At 43.8% G+C, this 27,713-nt stretch overlaps 1 protein-coding gene and 1 long non-coding RNA gene across 3 annotated transcripts in view; both read right to left on the reverse strand.

The window, feature by feature from the left end:
• Positions 1 to 27,713, reverse strand: part of CHN2 (chimerin 2) — a 314,557-nt gene that overhangs the window by 245,113 nt on the left and 41,731 nt on the right. The gene's annotated exons all lie outside the window — the stretch shown is intronic.
• Positions 22,258 to 23,974, reverse strand: LOC116557225. The gene is made up of 2 exons (XR_004271423.1): positions 23,641 to 23,974; positions 22,258 to 23,607 (listed from the first exon to the last, which is right to left on the reverse strand). It is a non-coding gene; the product is annotated as an uncharacterized LOC116557225 (long non-coding RNA).

The following is a 27,713-nucleotide window of genomic DNA, read 5'->3' on the forward strand; positions in this document are numbered from 1 at the left end:
GCCAGCAGGGTAAAAAGTTCTAAGAGCTACTGCAGCAGAGGGGTGGGTGGGGCTCGAGACAGGTAAAAAAGCATCAAAGGGAAAGGAGGGATTGGCCCCATATTGATTTTTTCCATTACAAGACTTCAGACAGAAAGTGTCCTTGGCTTCTCACCTCGAGCAGGGAGAAGGGCCAATTGCACTTCATCTATGCACTTCCAAAAGATGACGACAGAGGCCCAGCCTAGGTTTTTCAATGTCTTGACCAGAAGAGGTAGAGGCTTCCTGGAAGGAGATCTGCGCCCAGTTTGGATAGGAAGGGATGGCAGGAAGGAGAAAGGTAGGCAGTGCTCAGAACCTATCTGCCACTCATGTGGAAGATGCACTACAGTGGAAAGAATCAGGGAGTGGACCTGAGTTTCAAAATCCTGCCCCACTCTCCCTGGCTGGATGACCCTGGGTAAATCAGAGTCCTTTCCAAATCTGTTCCCCCCATGGTAAAATGGGGTTATGCCTGCCACGATCAGGGGCCTGTTAACATTTAGTAATGCATTTCAAACTTGGAACACAATCTCTTGCTCATAAGTAATCAATAAATGCTGGATCCCACTTGAATTTCCTCACACCATCTTGCCACACACTAGAATAACAATTACAAGGACCACAGCCTCGTAATTGACCAACAAAAGCCATTGTTGGTCTCTCTGGCAGACAAGATGGTTAATTTGTGGTTTAGGAAATACATTCTTCCTATTAGAAGGGAAAACTATCTCCTGTTTCATGTCTTATTGGATCACCCATTCCTTAGACCCTTTGTGGGTGGTGATGGCATGAAGAGGAGGGAGGAAGGAGACGTTGCAGAAGAAGGAGGCATTTACCAAGCCTTCCCCTCTCTGGACCAGGCCCTCTGGTGAGTGCCTAGTGAGGAAGGCCTAACGGTGTTCCAGTTTCCCAGGAAGCTCTCCTCGACGCCCTCATACTGGAAGGATACAGGTTGTTTTGGGGAACACACACATATTTTACACACATCTTTGACAGTCATTTGGGCAGGATGTCTCACCGACAATGGCAGGACTAACATCTAAACTGGATCTTTTTGTGGCGGGGAGATGGGGTCTTGCTACTTTGCTCAGGCCTTGAACTTGTGATACTTCCACATCAGCCTGCTGAATAGCTGGGACTACAGGTACAAGGCACAGTGCCCAGCTGACTCTACTGGGTCTTTTTCAAGTGAATCTTCACTCATGTGACAATTTTTTACCTTTTAAAACAGAATTCATGAGGCTTTTTCTTCTTGTTACGCTCACCCATCAAGGCAGCGGCTGCTCTCTGCACTCTAAGTAGCTGACATTAACAGCCTTTCCTCCTCAGCTGTCACTTACCGCCCAGGCCCAAAGATTTCTCCTCCCTGCATGCCAGCCCACTGCTTGCCTAGACCAGAGAGAGAGCCCTTTCCTCCCATGTCTCTCTCAAGTCTGCCTCCTGCCTAAGAAAGTAAAGAACTTTCTTCAGGGAGTGACAACGGCAGGTACACCGGAGCTAACCACAGAAAGTTCTATTTTAGTCATTCTGTCTTCACTCCAGGAGCCCCTATTGTCTACCCCCATCTCTTAAGCAATTTAAAAAGCTCTGTTAATTCATTCACAGCCTGCTCAGCCTCAGGGCCTTAAGGAGGTGGAAGTCAAACTCCAGGGGCAGCAAGGCTTGCAGAGGTTTCATGAGAGTGGGTTTGGCCAGTCGAAGCCTAGCAGAACAAGTGGAAGCTGTGCCCTGCTCTTTGGCATCAGATCAGACAGCAAATCCAATGAGTAATCAGAGAGTAAGGAAGCCAGGCGGGAGATCAAGAGCGTGCTGAGGAGGAGGGGGACTGCACAGTCAGGAGGCAACTTGGAGCTTGAATGAATGAATGCTCCTAGAGTTACGACAAGTTGAAGGAATGGGGCAGCATGTGGACTGCACTGTGAGATAGCCAGAGACACCACAGGAGGGCCACCCGTGATGCTGTCCCTCTTCCTTCAATGTCTCTAGACTCTAAAAACACGACCCCCATTTACTCAGCGTCAAGTTTCCCAGCTACTTTCCACTCTCCTGATTTCCCTACGACTTCAGAGAAACGGTTACAGGTCATTCCCAGTAAATTTTTTGCTAAGAAATAACAGATCTTCTTTTAAAAGCCTAATGATGAACAGGTGCGGTGGCTCATGCCTGCAATCCCAGCACTTTGGGAAGCTGAGGCGGGTGGATCACAAGGTCAGGAGTTCAAGACCAGCCTGGCTAAGATGGTGAAACCCCCATCTCTACTAAAAATACAAAAATTAGCTGAGTGTGGTGGCAGGTGCCTGTAATGAGCTACTCAGGAGGCTGAGGCAGGAGAATCGCTTGAACCCAGGAGGTGGAGGTTGCAGTGAGCCAAGCTCACACCACTGCACTCTAGCCTGGGCGATAGAGCAAGACTCAATCTCAAAAAAAAAAAAAAAAAAAGAAGGCTAATGATTTATTCTACCTAAATCAAGTTACTCTTTTCTTGCTTTTAACAGTCAATTGACTTTTAAAATTTTTAAATGCTTATTTTAAATTGTGGTAAAATACACATACCATAAATTTTACCATCTTCACCATTTTATTTTAAGTTCCAAGGTACATGTGCAGGATGTGCAGTTTGTTACCCAGGTAAATGTGTGCCATGATGGTTTGCTGCACCTATCAACCCATCATCACCTAGGTATTAAGGCCAACATGCATTAGCTATTTTTCCTGCTGCCCTCCCTCTGCCTGCACCCCCATCTTCACCATTTTCAAATAAACAGTCAGTGGCATTAACCGCATTCATACTGTACAACCACCACCATCCATCTTCAGAATTCTTTTTTTTTTTTTTTTTTTTTTTTTGCAAAACTGAAACTCTATACCCATTAAAATCTAGTTTATTTTTAGTAAGGAAGGTTCACTTGAATAGACAAAAGTAAGAGAAACAATTATTCAAAAACGAAAGGGATTAGGGAACCGAATGAAGTCAACACAAAGAAAACAATTATATTTATTCTCTCTACTGATTTCAAAGAAAGATCTTTATCATCTAAATTGACACTCTAATCCTGATATAGTTTAACACTCTTTAACACTCCCTTTAGTTTAACCCAATAAAGAGAAGTAGTTTGAAGTATTAACCACAGGGTTACTTTCGTGAGTGACACAAAGCAAGACTAACACCTTGATATGTGTTAAGAACAACTATGTGTATTTGTGGCATGAAATATTCTACATAGTGCTAATTCCAAATACCTGGAGTTTTCCTTCTAAGAATCTTATCAAACTAATACTGTGACACACAGAAGAGACCTTCTGGGCAACTGCAGAGAAAGTTTTTTTTTTGGTTGTTGTTTGTTTTTTGAGGCAGAGTCTCACTCTGTCGCACAGGCTGGAGTGTAGTGGCACGATCTTAGCCTGCTGCAACCTCTGCCTTCTGGGTGCAAGTGATTCTCCTGTTTCAGCCTCCCGAGTAGATGAGATTAAAGGTTCGCACCACCATGCCTGGCTAAGTTTTGTATGTTTTGTAGAGATGGGGTTTCACCATGTTGGCCAGGCTGGTCTTGAACTTTTGATCTGAAGTGATCCACCTGGCTTGGCCTCCCAAAGTGCTGGGATTACAGGCATGACCCACCACACCTGGTGCATCACTTACTTTATTGCTCTTTAAAATAATCTAATTTAAAAGGCTTGTATATAACGATATCTAACATAAAATTTTGTGAGGGCAGAGCCCATAAATCATCACTAAACTGTGCACATTTGCTTTCTTTTTAGTCATTCCCTTAGGTGACCTCTATGAGCACCCAATGCTGGCATTTATTTGAAGTAATTTCAATAATGTGTTCTGCCCATATATAGTTCTAGTTAAGGTAAAGACCTTTGTAAGAATTCCAGTGTAAGGCAAAGTCCTAAATCCTCAGGAATAATTTTTCGAGAGAAAATAAATAATGACTGCCCATTGGATAAATACTCCAGACAATGTGTGTGGGCTACAGAAATACTTGTGGTCCTTAGTGTGGTAAGCAGGGTCTCAAGGCTCTAGGAAGGAACACCTGAGACAGAGCCCTGCTGGGGGAAATCCCAGTGTCCCTACTGCTCTTAGTGGGTTTGGAAATGATGTGGAAGGTATCAGCAGACATAGAAGTGACAGAGCTTGGCCAAGTTAGGGAGGCAATGGGTCCAGTGCAAACACCAAACCCCTCCGCCGGTCACTAAGTAGGCTGTGTGACCTGGAGCAAGTTACTAACCTCTCTGAGCCTCCACTTCCTTCCCCATTCTGTAAAAGAGTTGACTGGAGAATAGTATGAGATGATATATAAAACACAAGAAAAAGTAAATAGCCAGCTGGATAGAGAATTCCTGAAGACAACTGATGAAGAATATCTATTATGATTGAAAAGTAGATGGGATGGTATCATCATCACCTTCAGAGTTTCTCTTTGAAGAGGTCACTCCCAAATCTGCATTAAACAATCATGTTCTAATTTTCCCACCAAAAGGGTCAACGTATGTTAGAAAGAAAACAGAATGCAATTACAAAGTGGCTTATTAATTGGGGATTATTTCTAAATGGCATTCTCAAAGAGCTGTGAGTTACATTTGTTCAGAATGAGATGAAATGTGACGAGGGGAACAAAGGATTTGTTTCCTGTGCTGTTGGGAGAAACCCCCAGAGAAACCACCAACTAAAACAGGTCCAGTATCTAGAATTATCAGGCTGGAAAATCATACTGCTGAATAAAATGCTCACCTGAAAAGTGTACTCCAAAATCATGCAGGCTAAAGGCAGTTAGAGGAAACACTGAGCTATGGAGTCAGAAAATTGCTGACCCATAAAGAAGCTTCTTACAAGGGATCCTGGCTGGCAGAGCTACACCCAGGGCTGGAACAGTGGGAGCCCTGGGCACTGTTTCTGTACCCCACTTCACCCCACCATGGCCACTCCTTCTCCAGATGCCCCACTTCCTCACTGCAACACTTAGTGGTCCCAAAAGCTTTCTGAAGCACACCTCTGATGCCCCTCTCCAGGAGGTTACTCAGTTCCACAAATCCAAGCATGAAAATACTGCCAATGAGAGACGGCAAAATAAATCACACAGGACACTACTTTACAAAGACTTTTATAAAATAAAGTACCTAAATATTTTATTTTTTAATGGGTAATGCACTGACATGACTCAAATCCAAAATCAGCTAGATGATCTGAGTGCAGTGTCTCACGCCTGTAATCCCAGCAGTTTGGGAGGCTGAGATGGGCAGATTACCTGAGGTCAGGAGTTCAACATCAGCCTGGCTAACATGATGAAACTCCATCTCTACAAAAATACAAAAATTAGCTAGGCATGACAGCAGGTGTCATAATCCTAGCTACTTGGGAGGCTGAGTCAGGAGGATCGCTTGAACCCAGGAGGCGGAGGTTGCAGTGAGCCGAGATCACGCCACTGCACTCCAGCCTGGCGCCTGGTGACACAGCGAGACTCTGTCTCAAAAGAAAGAAAGAAAGAAAGAAAAAAACACAAAACAAAATTAGATAGAAGAATACTCATAGAAAAGTCTGTCCTCCACTCTGGCCTCAAGGGATAATCATTTCTCATCAGTTTCTATCTGTATTTCCACTGGTTTTCTTCCAGCCATCCTAAGGTATAACTGACAAATAAAAATTCCATATATTCAAGGTGTAGGAGGTGATGATTTGATGTACGTATACACAGTGAAATGATCACCACAACCAAATCAATTAACACATCCTCACCACACTTTGTTACCATTGTTATGTGTGTGGTAGGGGAGTGAGGCCACTTAAGTCTACTCTTTTGGCAAATTTCAAGTATACAAAACAGTATTAATTATAGTCACCATGTTATATGCTAGGTTCCCAGAATTTATTTATCTTATAACTGAAGTTTGTATACTTTGACCAACTCCTTTTTTCAAACAGTACCAATATACAAAACGTGTGTGTGTGTGTGTGTGTATATTATATATAGGGGCCATATAGTTAATATACACACATTCTTACACCACCCTATTTTACACAAAAACGAGCACCCAATATCCAGTCTTCTTGCACCTGCTCTCTTCCTTCTGTATGTCCTACAGATCTCTCCACATTCACACACAAAGATCTTTCTTCTTTGGTTTTGGGTGTTTTTTCGGCGGGGGTGGGGTTTGAGATAAAATCTCAGTTCACTGGCCAGGCTGGAGTGCAGTGGCACAATCTCAGCTCACTACAGCCTTGGCCTGATAGGTTCAAGTAATTCTCGCACCTCAGCCTCCTGAGTAGCTAGGACTACAAGGGCACACCACCACATCCGGCTAATTTTGGTAGCTTTTTGTGGAAATGGGGTTTTGCCACGTTACCCAGGCTGGTCTTAAACTTCTGGGCTCGAGCGATCTGCATGACTCGGCCTCTCAAAGTGTTGGGATTACAGGCATGAGCCACTGCACCTGGCCCATTCTTCTTTTTTTTTTTTTTTTTTTTAAAGCTACATAGTACTCGACTATGTGCTACACCAGTCTATGTTCTACTAGTTCCCTATTGCTGGGCACTTGGTGTTTGTAACCTTTTGGGATTACAATAATGGCACATGCCAGGCACAGTGGCTTATGCCTGTAACCTCAGCATTTTGGGAGGCTGAGGTGGGCAGATCACGAGGTCAGGAGTTCGAGATCAGCCTGATCCACATGGTGAAATTCCATCTCTACTAAAAATACAAAAATTAGCTGGGTGTTCAGTGGCATGCACCTATAATCCCAGCTACTCAGGAGCTGTGAGGCAAGAGAGTCGCTTCAACCTGGGAGGCGACGGTTGCAGTGAGCAGAGATCGCGCCACTGCACTCCAACATGGGTGACAGAACAAGACTCCATCTCAAAAGCAAAAGAAACAAGGCACAAGCAATAACCTAAGACTTATGTTATTACACACTTGTAAACACAGAAAGATGGAAGTGGGGTTGCATGTGCACTGCTGCTAGATGACGCCAAATCGCTCTTTGCAGAGGCCATACGGTTCTACAAACTCATCAGTAAAATAAAGTTCTGATTTCTCTTTTGAAAGTTTTATCATTTTAATGTTTTTATCTGTGTTATTTTATGGGTCTCACGCTTTTGTAGCAGGCATATTTATAGAAGGAATAATCAGAAGCTGTGTCCTCACTACTACAAAAAAATCAAAACACTTCACTTCACCACTCAGAAGTGTCAAATTAGTAGTACGGATAGCAAGTGTACGACTTTGGAGGAGCTAGACGCTCTGGGAGCTGAAACAGGCTTAGACTTTATGGAAGAAAACGGAATTAACAGGCCCTGGAGAAAACAGAAGATGAGGTGAGCAGAGAAACACTTCCAGGTTCCAAAGCAGAAACATTCACAAAGTGTGCAAAGAAGGATGAGCAAACTGACTGTGTAGATTCTTGAGCACAAAGCTTAGAAATGCAGTTTGGGGCCTGAATGTAGAAAACCTTAAATTCCAGAGGCGATCGTCTAATCTGTGTGACAGGCTATACGAAGGGTGACCAGGTGTCCTGGTTTGCCAAGGACAATCCTGGTTATCTCTGTTGCTCTAGCATCTCTTTCGCTCTCAAGAGACTCAGTTTCAATGATAATTACGTGGCCAGTTGTCCTAGCTATAGGGACCACCAAAAATCTGTGGGCAAGAGAGAGAGAAGAAAGTAGTATTTCATCAAGATCAATCTGAGGGGCCAGGCACAATGGCTCACGCTTGTAATCTCAACACTTTGGGAGGCCAAGGTGGGAGGATCACTTGAGCCCAGGAGTTTGAGACCAGCCTGGGCATCATGGCAAGATCCCATCTCTTAAAAAAAAAAAAATTAGCAGGGGGTGGTGGCACACGCCTGTGGTCCCAGCTACTCTGGAGGCTAAGGTGGGAGGCTCACTGGAGCCCAGAAGGTTGAGGCTGCAGTGAGCTGAAATCACACCAATGCACTCCATCCTCGGTGACAGAGTGAGACCCTGTCTCAAAACCAAAACCAAAAGTGTATATCTGCATGCTTGAGTATACAGAATGGATAAAGAGAGAGGCTGGAGATAGGGAGAGCAGGACATCACCAGGCCGAGTAGCAGGAGGGAGGATAGAAGGCCTGACTCTGCTTCAACTAGTTTAGAGCAGGGTCATTTGTCTAACCTCTCTGAAGCTGCCATTTCCTCATGTATAAAAAGATAATGGATTGGATGCAAAAGCGTCTTTTCAGTTCTGATTCTCTAGGGCCCAAGAGATTAGAGCTATAAGCTAGGTGCCGGGATATCTAGAGGAGTGGAAAGGAAAAAGGATAAAGGGATGGTGGATGAGAGAGAGTGGTCAGAACAGTTGTACCCAAGCAACAGGGAGAGCAGAGGTGCTGCCACTGGCATATGGAAGAAGTGAAGACCACCAACCTGCTGTGAGACTCTCCATGGGCTTGGTTTTATTAATACACGTGCTGTATGGAGATGACCACAGGCCACTGGAGGGGTGATTGAGAGACACATGTAGGAGGACACAGTGGTGTGACCAAGCCAAATGAAAACCAGGGCTGGGAGGAACCACACTTAGAACCATCCGGCAAATGGCCTCAGTAAGGGTTGGTGGTCATTCATGGTAATCAGGTGTGGTCAAGGCGGCCAAGACAATGGGTGAGTAAACCTATTCCCTGGTGGAGGCATCTGAGTTTCAGACCAGGCAGCCTGGGAAAGCAGGGCAGGTTTTCAACAGCAAGGCTAGCTGACAGCACTAGTCTTAATTGCCAAAGAAACTCTGAAGGAAATCTACTGCCTTACACAGGAGGTATTTACGGAAAACTCCTGCTACCCAAATGGCCTGGGCTCCAACAAAGTATCACATCCACTGCTTTGGGTTTGTTTCCCCCAGTGACAAAAGGGATTTTCAGCCAGAACTCCTTACTATTAGAGGGTCTCTGGTTAACAGAGGGCCCTGTAGGTAGATTTGGATGGGGGTGGCGGACTGTCAGTTCCTCCTCGTATGCTATAGAATTGGGTCCCTGGACTGCCTGAGTTGCCCAAGGTCCGCTACCCTGGAGCCTGCATGGACATGGATCTTTGAAAGATCATCAAAGATCATCTGTGCCAGACCAGCCTGATATAGCCATAGTTTATGGTGACTAAAAATTGAACTTTAAGTCCTTGAACAAATGACCCATGAGCACCAGCTTCCTGCAGAAGATATTGGAGAATGAAGAGATCCACCTCCTCCCCACCCAACTTCCACCACTTTTTTGTAATGAGATCAGAAACAAGTTACTAAATCACTTAGAGGCAAGCTGCACTCCATACATCCAAAAATCACAAGGTGAAAGTTAAAATATTGTACTTGTGTTCAAGTTGAAAGAATGACAAATGGCTGTTGCTCTCCTTTTCAATGTTCATGTACAAACTTATCTTGTCAAGAAAGAACACTTGTAATCAACGAAGAAACATTAAAACCATGTGAGAATGAGTCATTACACTCTGGCTTTATTAGAGATAAAGTGTTCTCATGCTGTCACATGATTCTGTGATTCTGAAATAGACTGAAGAGTTATTTGGGGCTTGAGGGCAAGGCTATGTCTCATTCATTCACCCAAAAGCATCTGGCACACCCATGGCATGTAAGTCAAGTTTATGACATGGCGGCCTCTCACTGGGTCTAGAGATGACCATAACCCAAAGGTGAAAGCTCGCCATAACATCACACCTAGATGTTAACATGAAGCAAACGAAAAGCAAGAAAAAAGGCATCTGCTACAAGCCAAATCACTTTGTCTGAGAAATGTCTGCTCTGGCTGTCAGGAACTTAAATACCAAAGGAAAGGTAAATTGGATTAGGTTACATTTGGAAGAGGTTCCAGTAAGAGGCTTGGTAACTTCTGATTGCATTTGATAGCATTAAGCTGAATCAGTTTCTAGAAAGTGATTTTTGCATACTGCAAGTTGCATTCATATATTCTGTCCTTACAGAATTTATACCTGAGTAAAGGACTAAGATGAACACGGCCTGCAAAGAGAGAAATGATGTCAGTAAACGAGTCCAATTCTCCACAACTGCCTACAAAAAAGAACTCATAAAAGATGCAAAAGGAGACATGAATCATGGCCATTTGTTTGTTTTTATAAAAACTCCGTTGTGAACTTGAGTCACCCAGCTTGCCGTCTTGGCTGTCTGCAAGATCAGTTCCAACTAATTGCCCAGTTGTCCCATTGCCTGCATCACACAGTCTATAAAACACAAACCTAGACTGAAAAGAAAGACAACAGGAAAGAAAATCCCCAACCAGCATATATACATATTTTTTTTAGAGATCACTCAGCTTCTTCCTCTGACCTCATGGCTGGAAGGTTTTAACAAAGGCTTCTCAGTGTGGAGGGTGTTCCGTCTTCTCCTTGCCTCGTGATTATTCCTTCCCACGCCCTAAGATTTAGGACTGGCTGAAGGTCACATGGGCCAGGCGACAGGAGCCCTGCCTTCACCATCCTGACTCCTGCTACCCAGGTAGCTCACTCTGAAGTGAGCTTGCTGGCCTTATCTGGAGCCACATGCGTGTCTGAAGCTGAGTGCCTGAGACAGTGACCAGGCAAAGAGAAATACAGAAGCAAGTCTCCCTCTGCACACAATCCACCGGGCATGCCCAGGGAAAATCACTTCCACCCCTCTCCTCTTCTGCCCCTCTCTATTACCATCAGTAACCCACTGTCCATTCCTGGGTGCCTGCCTGGCAGGCTCCTGGATTAAATGGGCCTGAACACTTTACTGTGTTCCTCTGGTCTTCCAATACCTCCTCCCAGTGGTCTCACTGCTCTATGACCTGCAAGCTGTCTTGGTGGGATAATTGTATGTAGTTGCTCAGAATGACTTCTGTGCTGGACACGGTGCATTGCTAGCTGAGCACTCTGGCCAATCTCCCTTTAGCAAACCTGGTTAACTACAGAAACTGGAAAGTGAAAAACTACATTTCCCAGATTCCCTTGCAACAATGGGACTAAATGTGACCCAAGCTCTGAGGAGCAGACACACGTGGCATCTGAAAGGAGAGGGTGTCAAGCAGTGGCTGTACAGAGAGACTGGCCCCTCCTAGAGATCTAGTATGTGTGATTTTTCTGGGGCAGCTTGCAGATTCTCATGTCCAGTCCCTGGTAACCAAGCTGGGTGTGAGTGGTGGTGCCAAGGGAGTTACCACCAGAGCAGCCCTGTTTCTCTAAGGTCCCAAAAACGCTGTCAAAAGTCAGTTTCTGCTTAAACTCCTTAGAGTGGCTTCTGTTGTCTGCTACTAACAACACTAATCAAAATAACTTCTTATCTTATACCTTAGGTTTTTTTCCCTTAACGTAGTGTCTCCTCCTCATTGTCACAGAAAGTACTTCAGATACATGCCTCAAATTTCACTTGAGAAATGCCAAGTCTCGGTTACTTTGAATATGTTGTATATCAGCTTTAAGACTAGCATTAGCACTAGTCTCATCCATTCATTCGCTTAACAAGGATCTGTTAAAGGGGTACCGTGTACCAGGTACTGAGATGACCATGGTGCACATACAAGACACAGTTCTTGTCTTCATAGAGCTTACCATCTAGTAGGAAAAGAATAGCAGCTGGGCACGACGGATCACACCTGCAATCCCAGCATTTTGGGAGGCAGAGGAGGGCAGATCATGAGGTCAGCAGTTCGAGACCAGTCTGACCAACATGGTGAAACCCCATCTCTACCAAAAATACAAAAATTAGCCAGGTGTGGTGGAACACACCTGTAATCCAAGCTACTCTGAAGGCTGAGGCAGGAGAATCCCTTGAACCAGGGAGACAGAAGTTGCAATAAGCTGAGATCACACTACTGCACTCTAGCCTGAACGGCAGAGGGAGACTTCGACTCCAAAAAAAGGAAAAAAAAAAAAAAAAAAGAAATTAAAAGAATAGCTACATTTGTTTAGCACCTACTCCTACCAAACACTATAATTGACACTTTAAATATTTAACTCATGTAATTATCAAAATAACAGACACCATCATCCTTATTTTACAGTTGATGGAACTAAGGTTCAGAAAGGATAAGTAACTTGCCCAAGATCAGCATTTTTTTTTTTTGAGACTGAGTCTTGCTCTGTTGCCCAGGCTGGAGTACAGCGGCACAATCTCAGCTCACTGCGGCCTCCGCCCCCCAAGTTCAAGCAATTCTCCTGCCTCAGTAGCTGGGATTACAGGCACGTGCCACGACCCTGGCTAATTTTTGTATTTTCAGTAGAGATGGGGTTTCACTATGTTCGTCAGGGTAGTCTCAAACTCCTGACCTTGTGATCTGCCCACTTCAGCCTCCCAAAGTGCTGGGACTACAGGTGTGAGCCACAGTGCCCAGCCATGATCAGAATGTTTTATCTAATAAGGGATAAAACTGAATTTAAATTCACATAGTTGACTCTAAAAGCTGCCTCCAACATAAATTGTGAATACCTTAAGGGTAGGAAATCTATTAAGTTCATCTTTAAATCTTATAGTTGGAAGGCTCATCTACCCAATCTCCCACCTATTCCAGAATCCTTTTTATAGTAGATGCTGCTAGTTTCCTCCCCCAAATCCAAAATTCCCTGCTTCCTCACAAAAAGAATGCCTAGTTTGTTGAGAGCACTACTGAATCCAGCTAAAAACTGAATTTCCCAGACACTCTCACATTTATTAGAGGTCATATGACCCAGTTCTGTTCAATAAGAGTCAAACGGAATGTGTTGAGGATTTCGGAAAAGTTTTGCTTTGTTAACATGAGCCACCTCTTCCTCCTGGATTGAGCAAGGGAGGCTGGAGGTGGGGCAGCCATCTTCAGGCAGCAAGGATGAATGCCACATGTAAGGATGACAGGACGGAACAGAGAAGGAGCCTGGGTCCCTGATGGCATCAGGAGGCTTCTACATCAGCCATGAAGACACAGCTCAGGACATTTTTTTATGTGAAAACTTTCATATTAAATCCCTATTTGACGAAGCTCTATAGCTGAGTTGCTGTTACATGGACTGAAGCTCTGTCTCTAACTGATACACTGTCCTTAACACTCTGGATGACTAAGAATTAACTTATGTCTTTCCCGTGATGGGAAACTGTCCCATGAAAAGCCACTTACATGTTTGAATGTTCCTGTAAAAATATTTTTTCTTCTCTTTAAACTGAAATCTGACTCTGAGTAAGATGCATAAGAATGCAACTGAAGACAAACAGCAAATAAATACCATCTGTGCATGTACCAAATACTTGCAGACTATCTCATGTAATCCTGTGTAACCTTATGTGGTAGGTTTCATTATGCCCAATTTGCCTAATAAGATCACAAATAAGATCACATTCTAAGGTTCTGGATGGACATAAATTTGGGGGTACATTATTCAACTTACCACAGTGGCAAAACTAAACCTCAGTTTCTCTACTAACCCAGAGCCTTTCTGTTGCTGTTTGTGGGTTAATGATAATGAATTTGGTCTATTTAAGTTTATATGGCATGTGTAAGATTTTGAGATGGATATAAAATTTAAAGCACCTTCAAAAAATCACTGTCACCCTTATTTTACATGTTTGAATCTCTAAAATAAGTGCCATGTGTCAAGCCCAATCTTCAATTACATATAATTAGGTTCTATTTCTGCGAGGAATACCTTACCAGTTCCAAATCTGGCTTCGATTTCACAGTTGAAGGTAAACACTCACAGTTTACATGTACTGACATATTTCTCTGCATTTCAATCTCAAAACACTATGCTGAGGAAAGAACGAAAACCGTTTATCAAATATACTAATATGTCTAAATTACCTTATTCACTCTGAAATTCTGCATTTATGTTAGTTATACAAAGTTACCTTAAAAACACTGCCTCACATTTATTCAGTAATCACCATGTTCAGTTCTTTATATGTAGCTCATCCCTATAACACCATCAAAAAGTAGTCTGATTAGAGGCAGGTATTTTATTTTGTTTTATTTTATTTTTCAGATAGAATCTTGCTCTGTTGCCCAGGCTGGAGTACAGTGGCATGATCACAGCTCACTGCAGTCTTGACCTCCCAAGCTCAAGAGATCCTTTCACTTCAGCCTCCTAAGTAGCTAGGACTACAGGCACATGTCACCACACCCAGCTAACTTTTCTATGTTCTTGTAGAGACAGGATTTTGCAATGTTGCTGGGCTCAGGCGATCTGCCAGCCTTGGCCTCTCAAAGTGCTGGGATTGCAGGCGTGAGCCACACGCTTGGCCTTGTATTTTATTTTAAATCATAATCCCATGCAAAACCTCCTGCACAGTAGATACATAATAAACGTTTACTGATAAATTTTAGTGTTTTTATTCAAATTGCCATCCTTGATCATAATTAGTAAGTGATAGAAATACTACTTAATTGTAAAGAAGTTCAGGCAAAAAAGGGAAGAGTCTTCTTACTAGGTGTGGTGCTCCGTGTACCTTATTAGACATCAATATGTAGTAAGCAACTTAAGGTTTAACCAGAAATCAGAGTTCCCAGTCTAAAATAACTGGTTATTTGTAAAGTTCTTTTATATTCTTTAAGGAGTCATGCTATAATTCATGAAAGTCTCATGTCTTCTGTACCTTCCTAAATCAGAAACCTCTGTTGCTGTTGCCTGATTCCCTGAGACATTTGCTCCTTATATGGATGAAGCATAATTAGGTTAATCTCCTATCTGTAACATTTCAGGATAAAAAGGAATTTTAACTCTGTTACAGAATTATCAAAGAAGAACCTTTTGGTCATTTAAGGATTAGAAAGAAAGCACTTCGGATCCAATGAATCTCCTATCTAATTTTGGTAATGGCTATATAATTTCATTTTTGCAATGCAGATAAAAGGATATTTTTAAATGCGAATATATTGATAAAGGTGGTGCTGTAAAAGCTATAAATGGCCGATTCCTGCTATCTTTCTTTCATCCCAGGGAGCACAATCACATTTGCCTGTTAATAGAAATCTGAGCTAACTGGTGTCTCTGGTAGTGAACAGAAGCAAATATAACAGACAACATAGTTGCAGATGAACAATAAAATCAGGTCTTGTGTTAAAGAAGGTTAAGTCGGTAAGGTCCTGGCAATACAAATATATTCAGAAGCCTTATACTCTCTTCACCAGGCAAAAGAATCGAAGAAAAGGAAATTCTTATACATGGTTTACAACTCCAATTGCCACTTGTTCAAGTTCGTATTTTTACACTTTTAAAGAATGGAACTGGTTACTGGTATTCATGTCACTAGCATTCCTGAGAAATCTTTCCTCTTTTTCCTTATAGATGCAAAATATCACAAAAGTAAATGTAATACCTGTAGCTTTTGACTGTTTATTGAATAATATCTTTCACATTGGAGTGGCTATTAAGCTTAAGTTGCTTTTCTGGAAGCTGCAAGATACACATGAATGAATACATCCTCTACACTCAACCTGTAATCCAGCAGGAAAAAGACAAAAGGCTTAGAGCAGAAGGACCGCAGGACAACCTAGGGGGTTGTGATGGTTAGGTGACAGCTTGCCTGGTTAAGGAACACTTAGAAACCTAATAAAGCATTATTTTGGGAGTGTCTGTGAAGGTGGTTCCAGAGGAGGTTGATGTGAGTCGGAGTGCATTAGGTGGGAAGATCTGCCCTCAATGTGGGCAGGCACCATCCAACCAGCTGTGGGGCTGAAAAGACAGAAAAAGCGAATGTGTCCATCTGTCTGCTGGAGCCAGGACATACTCTTCTTCCTCTCCTGTCCTTGAAAAAGCCCCGGCTCCAGACTTACACAAGCAGCCCCGCCAGTTCTCAGGTCTTTGGCCTCAAACTGAGAATTATGCCATCAGCTTCCCTGGCTCTGAGGCCTTTGGACTTGGACTGAGCCATGCTACCAGCATGCCAGGGTCTCTAGCTTGCAGATGGGCCATCATGGGACTTTGCAGCCTCTAAAATCACATGAGCCAATCCCCTGAATAAATCTACTTTCATATCTCTCTATCAATCAATCAATCATTCATATTGAGTCTGTGTCTCCAGAGAACCCTGATCAATACAGGGGCAAAAGAAGAAATCATTTTTGACTAATGGAATCGCAGAACTCCTCAAGAAGAAGTAACAACTGATCTGGAACAAGAACAGAGCGCCCGGTGATGGGAGAGGGCACCCAGGGTACAGGAATGGCATGACAAAGACACAGAATTCTAAACCCTGCTCATCCCCAGTCACATGGCCTGAACTTAAAACATGAAGTATTCAGGTTCTAGCACCCAAATGCCTGGTGTGTGTCTCTCAAAGTAGAATTGTATGTTTCATTTCCTCAGTAGATTCTGCTGAGGGTTCAAATTTGAAGCACTGGGCAAAAAGTGAGAATCTATACGAAATATTCAGAGCACAAGAGAGGCAGGGAAGACTGTTTGAGGCCTTGAAATGCCACGCTTAAGAGTGAGGAAACCACTGGAAATCTGTGGGGCGGGTAGTACTATGATTAGAGCTGTGTTTTGGGGAATGACACCTGGCAGTGGCCCAAAGGCAGAGCTCATGAGGAGACTCCAGGCAGGAAATTCATCAGCAGGCCGATCATGGCAATCCGGGTGAGACGCAGGGCCCAAGCTAAGGTCACGACAGCAGAAGTGAAGAGGAAGAAATGAAAGCTGCAGACAATAGATTGGGGAGACTTGGTTAATGAGCTGGAGGCAGACTAGGGTCACAGGTTGGCAGGGAAGCAGGCTGAAGGCAGGTCTGACTTCAAGGCCCAGTGTCCCACATGGCTGCCAGTCTAGAGCTCAGGTCTCTGGTCTGATAGCACATGCCACTTCTTCCTGATATTGCCACCAGCTGCTAGGACCATTATCTGCTATAGTACTTTCTCTCCAGAAGCTTTCAGCTGCCTGGCCAGACTCGCTCTCATCACCTGCAACACAGTCAAATCAGATCTAATGTCTGTGCTTCACGGCAAGGGACAGGGCCTCCATTCCAAGCCCCAGACGCCCTCCAGCCCTTCTCAAACCCACTGCCAGCTGGCTGGTCTCTGAACTCTTACAGACATGGTAAACTGGCATTCTCAGGCATCAGTGCCTGAACAACGCAGAGAAAGCACATGGCTTCACATGCAATGATGCTATTTCTATAAAAATGATGGCTCAACTAAAATCAAAAGCAGTATGAACGCTGAACACCTGAAGATAAAGAGCAGAGAGGATTTGGGGGTTGCATGATTTTTGCCTTGCTTTGTTTTGTTTTTAACTGAAAAGCAAAGCCATGGAAAGGGAAAGCTGGAAGAGGAAACAACAGAACAGCATCGGCGCTCCTGTCCCAGTGGATCTGGCAGTGATACCGTCAAGGTCAAGGCTGGCTGTGAAAGGGCAGGGCTCGTGAGGCACCATCAGGGCAGTGAGGCCCTTTTGTGTGTTTTGTTTCATTTTCTGTAACCCAGGGGCTGACAATTTTTGTAAGGGGGAAGAACAAGTAAATTCTGGCTCCTTCTCAGACGCTGCTCAGGCACTGCGCAATGCCAGGGCGCTGAGGCAGCCTCCGACAAGCTGCGCTCAGGAAGCAGGTCAGGCGGGCTGTGAGCAGACGACTGGAGGAAGCATGCAGCCTGGGGCAAATGGGCATCTGCTTCTGTGGAGGGAGTGGGCAGCCACTTTCCTGAGTGTGGGAGAGAGCTGAAAGGAGGCAGCCAGGCCTATATGACACTAGGGGCAGGAAGGAAACACCTGCTCTGGCATCTTTGGGTGAGTATGTGATTGCATATATATCAGCAATATTTGAAACAGAAATCCAGAATTTGTGGTTCTTACTATGCCTCCCATCTCACTCCCCAAGCTCCAGTGATGCCAAACTGCTCTCTCCACTCTTATCTCTGCATTTGCTGTTCCTTCTTCCTGGAGTGCCCTCCTATCCCTCCTGGTCAGGCTGGTGAAATCCCGTCCATCTTTCAAATCCAGGAAAAGATGCCACCACTTCTGTGAAATACTTTTTGACACTCCCAGGTTCAACAGACCCTACCCTCCTCTGATCTCATACAACACAAGAAACACACCTCCATCATGACCCCCACATGATGCACGCCACTCCACCCTGCTGTGAACTCAGTGTTTGTGTCTCCGCTGAGTCCTAACCTCCAACGTAATACGATTAGGTGTTGGGGTCCTTGGAAGGTAATTAGGTCATGAGGGCTGGCCCCGCATGACAGGATTCATGCTTATAAAAGCAGCCCCAGAAAGTTCTTTCATCTTTTCCACCATGTGAGACCACAATGAAAAGGCACCAACTATGAGGAAGAAGGCTCTCATCAGACACTGAATCTGCAGTGCCCTGATCTTGAACTTCCCGGCTTCCAGAATGGTGAGAAATAAACTTCTGTCGTTTAGAAGCCGCCTAGTCCAGGGTATTCTGTTACCAGTCTGAATGGACTAAAACAAGTATTTAGTCATGTGAGCTATCTTTCAGCCATGGATGTGCCTTACTTACCTGACTCCACAGTACCTGCAAGCAGATGCCCAAGGGCCCTGTGAGCCACGTGGCTCACACATCAAACTTATCACTTATTAACAGGAAGATCAGTGAATAGAAATCATGCCAATAATGGCTTTACTTTGACCCTTCACTCCTTGGAAACAAGAAGGGAGGAAGCTCTGATGGTTTTCCAGAGGCTTATTCTGATTTAGCAACTACCAGCAAACAAGTCCCCTTGGAGACTGTCCACTCCACATCAGTGCCCACATACTCCCTCCACCACCCCCTCCCCCTGCCCCCAGGCACGAGGACTAAGACCAGGAAAAAGAAAGAGATCTTTGGGAACCTCTCTGGTTCTGCCTGAGACAAGAAGTAATTCTCTCCAGGCAGCACGAATCCCACAAGTTGATGTCATCATGGGCATTGCCACAGCCCCTTCTCTAAAGCAGGGAAAAGTTGCTCTACACTACGAGTCTTCCTCTTGGTAACACAACTTCCTTGGTATGTTACCAAGACTTTGCCAAGTGCTCTAAGGAGGTTTGTCGAATGAAACAAAATTCTCTGGTCACGTTTTATTAATGTTCTTACCTCATCATTAGAGCCTTCCTAATGAAAAAGGAGATGAAGCCGGCATTAATGCATTCGTTTTGCCTATGTGTACAGAGCCCCACATTATCAGAGGCCCAGCAGCAAAGGCGTCAAGAAAGAGCCATCCAAGATGTATCTGAAGCATGGGAAGCATTTCCACAAGCTGAGAGGTGTGGAAGAGTAGTGTTCTGAGTGGCCTGAAGAGCAGAGTAAAGGCGTCAAATGCAAAAGTAGAGAGCGTGTGCACAAGGTACTGCCAGTCCTTGTCATACAGTCCCCACCAGGGAGGCAATGTCAGTCCTGGAATTAACTCGCATTCTCCAGCCAGGCCTCCATATACCAGCTGTGTGGCTTTGGGCAAATTCCTTAAATTCTGTGGGCTTCATCTTAGTTATCAGTAAAACATTAAGAATGTGCTGACTTAAATGTATCTCCTTGCCACTATATTTCTATCATTGTTCCTTGGTTTTTGTTTTCCTCTTGAAAGAAACGTTCACTATCTTGTGTTAGCCTGATTAGACAATGAAGAGAGTCCATGGACACTGGATGCCTGAAACACAGATCCCATCTACCTTGAATTTGCAGATGAATTAGGAACAGCTTGAAAAATGCACAGTCAACAGTAATAAATAGTTAAGTAATAAAGTTCCCATAAAAGAAGAAATTCTTTGAGGCTCAGAGTCTTAATAAAAACTGGATAGGATTTTAATAAGCTGAGAAAAGGGGAAGACAGAAGGCATTACAGGTACAGAGCTTACTGAAGAAATCAATATTGTGTGGGGCATGTTCAAGAAACCACAGGTAATCTGGCCTGGCCAGTATGAATAAGAAATTGAAGACATGGCCTGAGAAGCAGTATAAGGTCAGACTGAGAGGGATCTAAAGATCAAGATGAAGACTCAGTACTTATCTCATGAACAATGGACAGCCACAGTGATGGGGCCTGGGCTCACAGTTTGAGATCTGGAAGGTTTATATAGAGGGAGTTCACGCCTCCATGAAAGACCAGGAAGCCAAAGCAAGGGAATTTAACTTGCTCAAGGTTACACTGCTCATTATGGGCAGAATGGAGATGAAAACTCCAGTTTCCTGATTACCAGTCAAGATCTGGAAGCTCTATACCAGGGAGATGACAACATATGGCACGCACGTACACCACTTCCTTTTTCCTCATCCAAGGCAGACATTTCTAATTGATCGGGGCTCCTTCCTGGTGGTGCAGATCCAGCCTCACCGTCCTCGACCCAGTACTTCCGTATCTGCCCATAGTCAGCGCTGCTCCTAGAGGTGAAGCCTCTCAGCCATCATGCCCTTGCCCTGCTGCCTTAATACAAAAATGCTTGCTTTGAAATTCCCACAGAGAATAGCAGAAATGACTGAGGGAGGACTCAGTCACTTACAAGAGTCACTTGGTTGGTGCATCTCACTGTGTGGGAGGTGAATTGTATCCGTCATCATCTCAGACATTCTGCCACCAGCCAATGAGAGGGGTTACCCAGGGCCATCTCTAACTGTTCTCTACGCCACCTTCTCTGCTCATCAAAATTATAACTGAAAAGCAGAAGGGGAAATCCCAAACTTGGAAATTGATCTGAGAGCATCAATAAGCAAACACATTGCTTAAGATGATGAGGAGGAAAGGGGAAAGTGGGTGTGGGGAAAGAAAATAATGCATTAACCCACAGACTTAAAACTAAGTACCATTCAATGTTTCCTTTTTAGTTTAGAAACCACTAACTAAAAATGAAGAAAAAAATCAGGAAGTTCCCTCCTTAGTGTTAACAATAGAACAATCCAGTGTGCTGTTACAGGGGCAACTTCTTTTTAAAAAGAGAGGCACTGAATGTTCAGATCGGCCAGATCTTGACTGGTAGTTTGACTTGAGTGCACTCTGACATCTAAAAATAGATTTGTGATGGAGATCAACTGTAATTAACTTCAGACTTATTTAAATTATGTATTCAACATTGAAAGGATATACTGGCAAGAATGCTAACAACAAATGTGGGGATTTTCGATCCTCTTCCTGAGGCTTGGTGAAATTCTTCTTTTCTGTCTCTTCTAATTTGTCTTACTTCAACCAGTGATAAGCACCTACCTGTGCATATTTTGCAAAAAAACCTTCTGGAGTATTTTAAGATCCTTCTCATTCAGAATCTGCACAACATACACAAGGTAAAATCGTGTCACTTATGCATACAAAAACTTCCTACTTTAGGATAAACTGGTATATTAAAATCTGAATGTGAAAGTAGGCAAATGAAGATATTGTCATATAAACAATCTTATTCATTTCCTCAAAGGATTCCCCATAGAATCCTCTTGAAAAAAGAGTGCATGCAGCCCTGGCATGTTGGCTCACGTCTGTAATTCCAGCACTTTGGGAGGCCGAAGCAGGCAGATCATTAAGTCAGAAGTTCGAGACCCGCCTGGCCAACAAAGTGAAACCCAGTCTCTACTAAAAATAATTTTAAAAATTTAGCCGGGTGTAGTGGCGGGCACCTGTAATCCCAGCTACATGGGAGGCTGAGGCAGGAGAATCATTTGAACCCAGGAGGCGGAGGTTGCAGTCAGCTGAGATCACGTCATTGCACTCCAGCCCAGGCAACAGTTCAAGTCTTTAAAAAAAAAAGTGAATGCAGTTTAAATGATTCAACTTAGAAAACTCTGACTGGTATACAGTTTTTCAGGATTACACTTGTGACCCAAAGTAAAGTGTACCTACAGTCAGTGGACTATGATGGTCTCAGATTGAGTGGAAAATGCCAGGAATAGGATTGTTTTATGAAAAATGAGATATAAGAACAAATGAAGTCACATATTTTTAAAAGGTTGCTTTTTTGTTCTTGGAGCTTTCCCCTAACATTAAAAAAAAACTGAGTCCCATTTTTTGAACAGTAAAATCCTCCCCACACTGTATTTACAAAACTTAGTAATTAACTGATTAGATTAAAATAGAATTCTAATATCACTAAGCCACCTCATAGAAAACACAAAATACGTCCATTTAAAATTTTCACAATTATCTCCCTCAGTGATATTGTTAATTATATAAATAATTAAGGCATTAATAAAATTAATCTGTTTCCTTGCATGTGAGAATAATTTTTTAACACGTGTGAAAGGTTTAAAGCACATTTCCAGAAAAAAAAAAAAGTTGTCAGGGAATAAAAAGACAAGCATTCACCCTAAGAACCATAATTACTGCTTTCCTCATAGAAATGTCATCTGAACCTTTCACTTTTTTTCTTTTTTTTTTTTTTCAAGAAGAAAAGTCAGTTCTGTAGCTTTTTTCAGACTACAAAGTTCTCACTTCAGGATTTTAGCATTTAAACTTACACCCTTCTTTATCTAAGTTTGTTCTTAATTAATGTAATGTAATAAGCATCAAAAGAGAAATTGTAATACTTTCCGAATATAATTGGCATTGGCATGGTATTCTATTTAGAGTCTATCCACCTGAACCCGGTTCTAGAAAGAAAAATAAAAAAAAAACGTGTAAAAAACTGAGAGGTCCATTCTGCTTCTACCAAGACAGACCACTGATGCCTGAAAGATGCTGCCATTGGCTGCAGGATTTCATATAAACACAGCGATCACATCACAGCCAGCAGTATGCAGAGGGCAGCCACAGTTAAATGTGCAGCTCCCCTTGCCCTTTGAATTAAGGCAATCATCTCTGATGAGCTGCACTTTTAATTTTTACTCTCAACAATGCCAGAGAGATAGTTTTATACAGACACAGCAGCACAGTCTCTGGCTGCTGGAGGTTTGCTCTCTGCCTTCCGAAGCCTTCAGTGAGGACTGTGACATGATGGAAATACACATATGTCCTACGGAGGCAGCCTGCCTATGTTTCATGCCTGTTTCTGTCACTTACAAGCTATATGACCTTTGGGCAAGTCTCTTAAACACAAAGAGAAATAAATGAGTTACACAATCATAGGGTGGCTGTGAGAATTAAATGAGTTCTACGAATGCATCTGTATATAGAGCCCTTGGGACAATGCCTTGCATATGGTAAACACCAGGTAAGTATCTGATATTATGATTACATTCCATATCTTATATGCATGGCGTGAGATCTCCAGGTCATTAATGAAGATTACATCAAACTTTCTTAAGTTGCCTTAATGGATGGTGGCTCTCCTCCTGGCATAAATTCGAAGAGAAGAAAGGAGATTTTTGTTTGTTTGTTTATCTCTCAAACTAAGACTCTGTTTGCCACTCAGCCCTCTAGTGCAGATGGGAAACCGTGAAGCCTTCTTTCCTCCTCTTGGGCAAGTTCCTTCGGACCTACTCCCTGGCACTCTCTCCTTCCCTCTTGCCCAGGTTTACCCTTTCCTTCACCCTTTAAAGAAAAGTGTGACTCTCACTAAGACTACAGAGCTCCCCTCATGGTTTGCTTGGTAGGCTCCTTATCATTTTCCAGAACTTGGCTCAACTACCACTGAGACAGCAAGTGGGAGGGGGTCCCCAGAGAATCTCCAACCAGCCTGCACACTGGGAGGCATGCACACTGGGGTGAAACCTTGGGAAGTTTGGGGCATTTTCATTGAGGAGGATCCTGGCCCCTCCTATTCCCGTGTGGAACCTGAGCCTGGCCCCTCCTCTTCCCACGCTGAACCTGAGCCCGGCCCCTCCTCTTCCCGTGTGGAACCTGAACTGGAAAGGCCGGGCAGGAAGCACTCCAGCAGGGACTCTGGCCTAGTGGGAGTTCCTGTTTCCCCCTTTTCTTCCTTTTCACCCAATAAAACCCTGTAGTACTCACCATTCAAATTGCCTGTGAGCCTGAATTTTCATGGCCATGGAACAAAGAACCCTGTCTCTGGCTGAACTAAGAAAGTGTCCAGGTTAGGCATGGTGGCTCACACCTGTAATCCCAGCACTTTGGGAGGCCAAGGTGGGAGGATCACTTGAGGACAGATGTTTAAGACCAGTCTGGCCAACTGGTCAGGTGAAACCCTGTTTCTACTAAAACTATAAAAATTAGCAGTGTGTGTTGGTGCACACCTGTAATCCTAGCTATGCAGGAGGCTGAGGTGGGAGAATCACTTGAACCTGGCAGGTGGAGGTTGCAGTGAGCTGAGACTGCGCCACTGCACTCCAGGCTGGGCAAGAGAGTGAGATCCATCTCAAAAAAAAAAAAAAAACCTGCTACACCACTGCTCCCAAAAAGACTTGTTTGACACCCCTGCCACTGCCCACTGCCCCTCACCCTCATCTTTGGTCTGTAACATTGCTGGCCTGCTGTTTTTTTCATGATGCTATGATTTGTTTATTTTCATATCTGTCTCCTCCAAGAGGCTGTGAATCTCATAGGAGTAGATGGCATTTTATCTTTTTTCTGTACACACAGCGCATAGTAACATAACTGCCCCCTAGCAGGTATTCAATAAATAATTGTTGAAAAAATGTATAGTTTCTTCTACCTGCCCAAGACCAGCTTTCTCCCTCAGATTGTCATTCAGCTATGATTCTGCCATCTTTTCACCATCAAGAGTTTAAGACAGATGTCAGATGTGCTGATTCAACAGCCCCTACCTGTCTTACCTAAGCGATGGGATCAATACTCATTCTGCTTCTGAAGTGAGATACAACACTGGAGGAAAGGGATAGAGGGGAAATGGGACCAAATGCTCTTCAAACAGTTCCCAGTGAAGGTACCTCATCCTTTTCAGAGAAGCAGGCCTTTGGGGGCCAGGCTCAGGGGACAGTGTACCCCAGGAGCCTTCCGAGGGTGTGGTGGTTCGTGGCCTCAGTCTGCACTAGGGAAGCCCAAGGTGGATACCCCAATAGTCTCCATCCAGGGGCCAAATGCCAAAGCCAGCTAGTCAGCCCATCCAGTGGGGTCATCACTGGTGAAAGGGTGGCTGCCTGTGGGCTGGATTTGGCCCCAGATATCTTTTGTTTGACTCCCAGGGTCATGAAAAAATGTTTGAAGTTAGCCATCAATGTGTAAAAATTGGCATATTATGCATTTTTTTTTAAATCTAGATTTCTAGCTTAACTAGAAGAGCAGGCAACAATGGGTCTCTCTCCCTGGCAGGAAGGCTTCGTGGGAGGGGACCAGTGCTGCCTTCTTTAGGTGGGGCATGTGCTATGCAGTTTTCCACACTCCCCACATCACTCAATTACTTCAACTCTCTGAGCACTATGCAAAAGAGTTTGTAACTCCCAGGCTAGGCTCAGCAAGAGAATCTAAGTACTGAGGCAAGGACATGTGATCTGGAGGAATCAGATCAGAATGTCGGAAGAAGCCCTGAACCAATGGGACAAGAGCTTTTTAAAAGAACTTTGAGACTTAGGCCAAGGTAGGGAGGTGACATGAAAGTTAGTGTTGAATGAAGGCTAGAGGTAATGTGACAGATTTTTTAGAAAGTGTGACAGTGGATGGCTTCTTTTTGAGGTGTGTGTGTGTGTGTGTGTGTGTGTGTGTGTGTGTAAAAATATGTATCTCCAGCCAGGACCTCTTTTCTGAATTCTAGATCTGTTTATCCAACTGCCTATTTGACACATCTAATGAGCATATCAAACTGAACACGTCCCAGTGGAACTATGGATGGTTTTCCCAAACCTGCTTCTCCTAACATCTCTTCCATCTTAGTTGATGGCACCTCTGTTCATTCTTCCAGTTGCTCAGGCCAACAACTTTGAGACTATCCCTGATTCCACAAGCTCTCACCTCCCACCATGTCAGGACAGCCAGAAAATCATGTTCTACCTCTATCTTCAAAACCCTCAGAATTCAAGCATACCTCACTCCCATTGCCATCACTCTGGCCTGAGCCATCTTCAACCTCTTAGATTACTGGAACAGTCCCCTAAATGCTGGACCTAATTCTTCCTATAGCAGTCCCTTCTCTGTAGAGAGGCCAGAATGATCATATGATCATTCTCCACGCAAAAGTATTTAGTAATCTGCCTCATGACATTAAATAGGGGATAACATACATATCAGACCTAAAGTTTTGTTTTTTAGTTTGTTTTGGAGATGGAGCCTTGCTCTGTCACCCAGGCTAGAGTACAGTGGTGTGATCTCAGCTCACTGCAACCTCTGCCTCCCGGGTTCAAGCAATTCTCCTGCCTCAGCCTCCTGAGTAGCTGGGATTACGGGCACGCCCTACTACACCCAGCTACTTTTTGCTTTTTTAGTAGAAACAGGTTTTCACCATCTTGGCCAGGCTGGTCTCAAACTCCTGACCTCATGATCCACCTGCCTCGGTGTCCCAAAGTGCTGGGATTATAGGTGTGAGCCACCACACCTGGCTAGACCTAAAGTTTTAATTTCATAAAGAGTACATATTAAAGTATGAGTGTATGACAGAGATTCAAATGATGGAGTGACAGAGACTTGCAGGACCACATAACACAATGCTGTGCTGTGCAGCAGGAAAGCTAGCTCTGCTCCTTTTAAACCTCCTGGCCCCTTAGAAGCATGTACCAAAGGATGACACTATGGCTACAATTTTTCACATGCAAGATCTGCCCACTCTGCACCAAGTGTCATTCAACCCCTTGTTTGTCCACTGGTCTGCTATATGTCTCTCTCATTTCTCTGGCTTTGGAACTTCTCTTTTTCTGGCTCTGAGGCCTCCAGCTCCGTTGCCTAATCTCCTGGCTCAGAGCTGATCTCCTGCCTCCAGGCTCAACCCTGCAACCTCTTTTCCTGTCTGCTTTAGCCTAGAGGGTAGATGTTGGACAGAAAGGATCCCAGGAAAGTTTCTGGCAAAGGCACTTACTCCACTGAGATGCTTTTAATTTTTTCCTTTCTCTTTTCCATAAGACTTTTGAAGTTACCTGGAAACAAATCAAGTTTTGTGATAACTTCTACCTAAGAAGACATAAAACTGAAATCTTCAGAATAGCTTTAGACAAACACATGCTGAAAAGGTGTGCCATATTTCTCCAAAAATATGCGGTGTAAAGCACACTTTAAAAGGCACGGGTTGAGGAGTTAGTGAAACAGTCAGGAATCTGATGAGGAATTTACAGATCTGCAAAGGCAAGGCACAGAGCCCAGAAATCTAATGCTTTCCACCAACTTTTCTTACTGAGCCAAGTGTGAGATAAGACACTGCTAATTCTAATCACAATGAAACATTTGCTATCACATACATTATAATGGAAAATGGAAAAGGGCCACCTTGGGGTTATAAAGGTTTATGTGGCTCCAAAAATTAGGTGGAGCTTAGGCATTGGTTGGAAGGCTGTTAGCAAGGAAAGCAATTCAGCTATTTTGGTGCTGTCATCCTTGGCACCTTGGGATAGGCAGAATAATGGCCCCAAAGATGTCCATGTCCTGTTCCCTAGAACCTCTGAATATCTTACATGACACAGCAAAGGGGACCCTGCAGCTGTGATGAAGGATTCTGAGTTGGACAATTATCTTGAATTACCAGGGTGAGCCTAATGCAACCACAAGAGGCTTTATAAAAAGAGAGGCAGGAGGCAAGAGAAATGATGACCAAAGCAGAGGTGAGGGTGATGTGGGACCATGAGCCAAGGAATATGGGCAGCCTTTAGAAGCTGGAAAAGGCAAGGAAATGGATTCTCCCTTAGAGCCCCCAGAGGGAACAGAGCCCTGCCAACCCATTTGAGAACTCTGACCCTACAGAAGTACAAGCTGGTAACTTTGTATTCTGTTAGCCATTCAATTTGAGGTAATTTGTTAAAGCAGCAACAAGAAACCAATACGTG

Source organism: Sapajus apella, unplaced genomic scaffold (assembly GCF_009761245.1).
Source record: "Sapajus apella isolate SASKATOON/1434 unplaced genomic scaffold, GSC_monkey_1.0 scaffold19, whole genome shotgun sequence".
NCBI classification, from domain to species: Eukaryota; Metazoa; Chordata; class Mammalia; order Primates; family Cebidae; genus Sapajus; species Sapajus apella.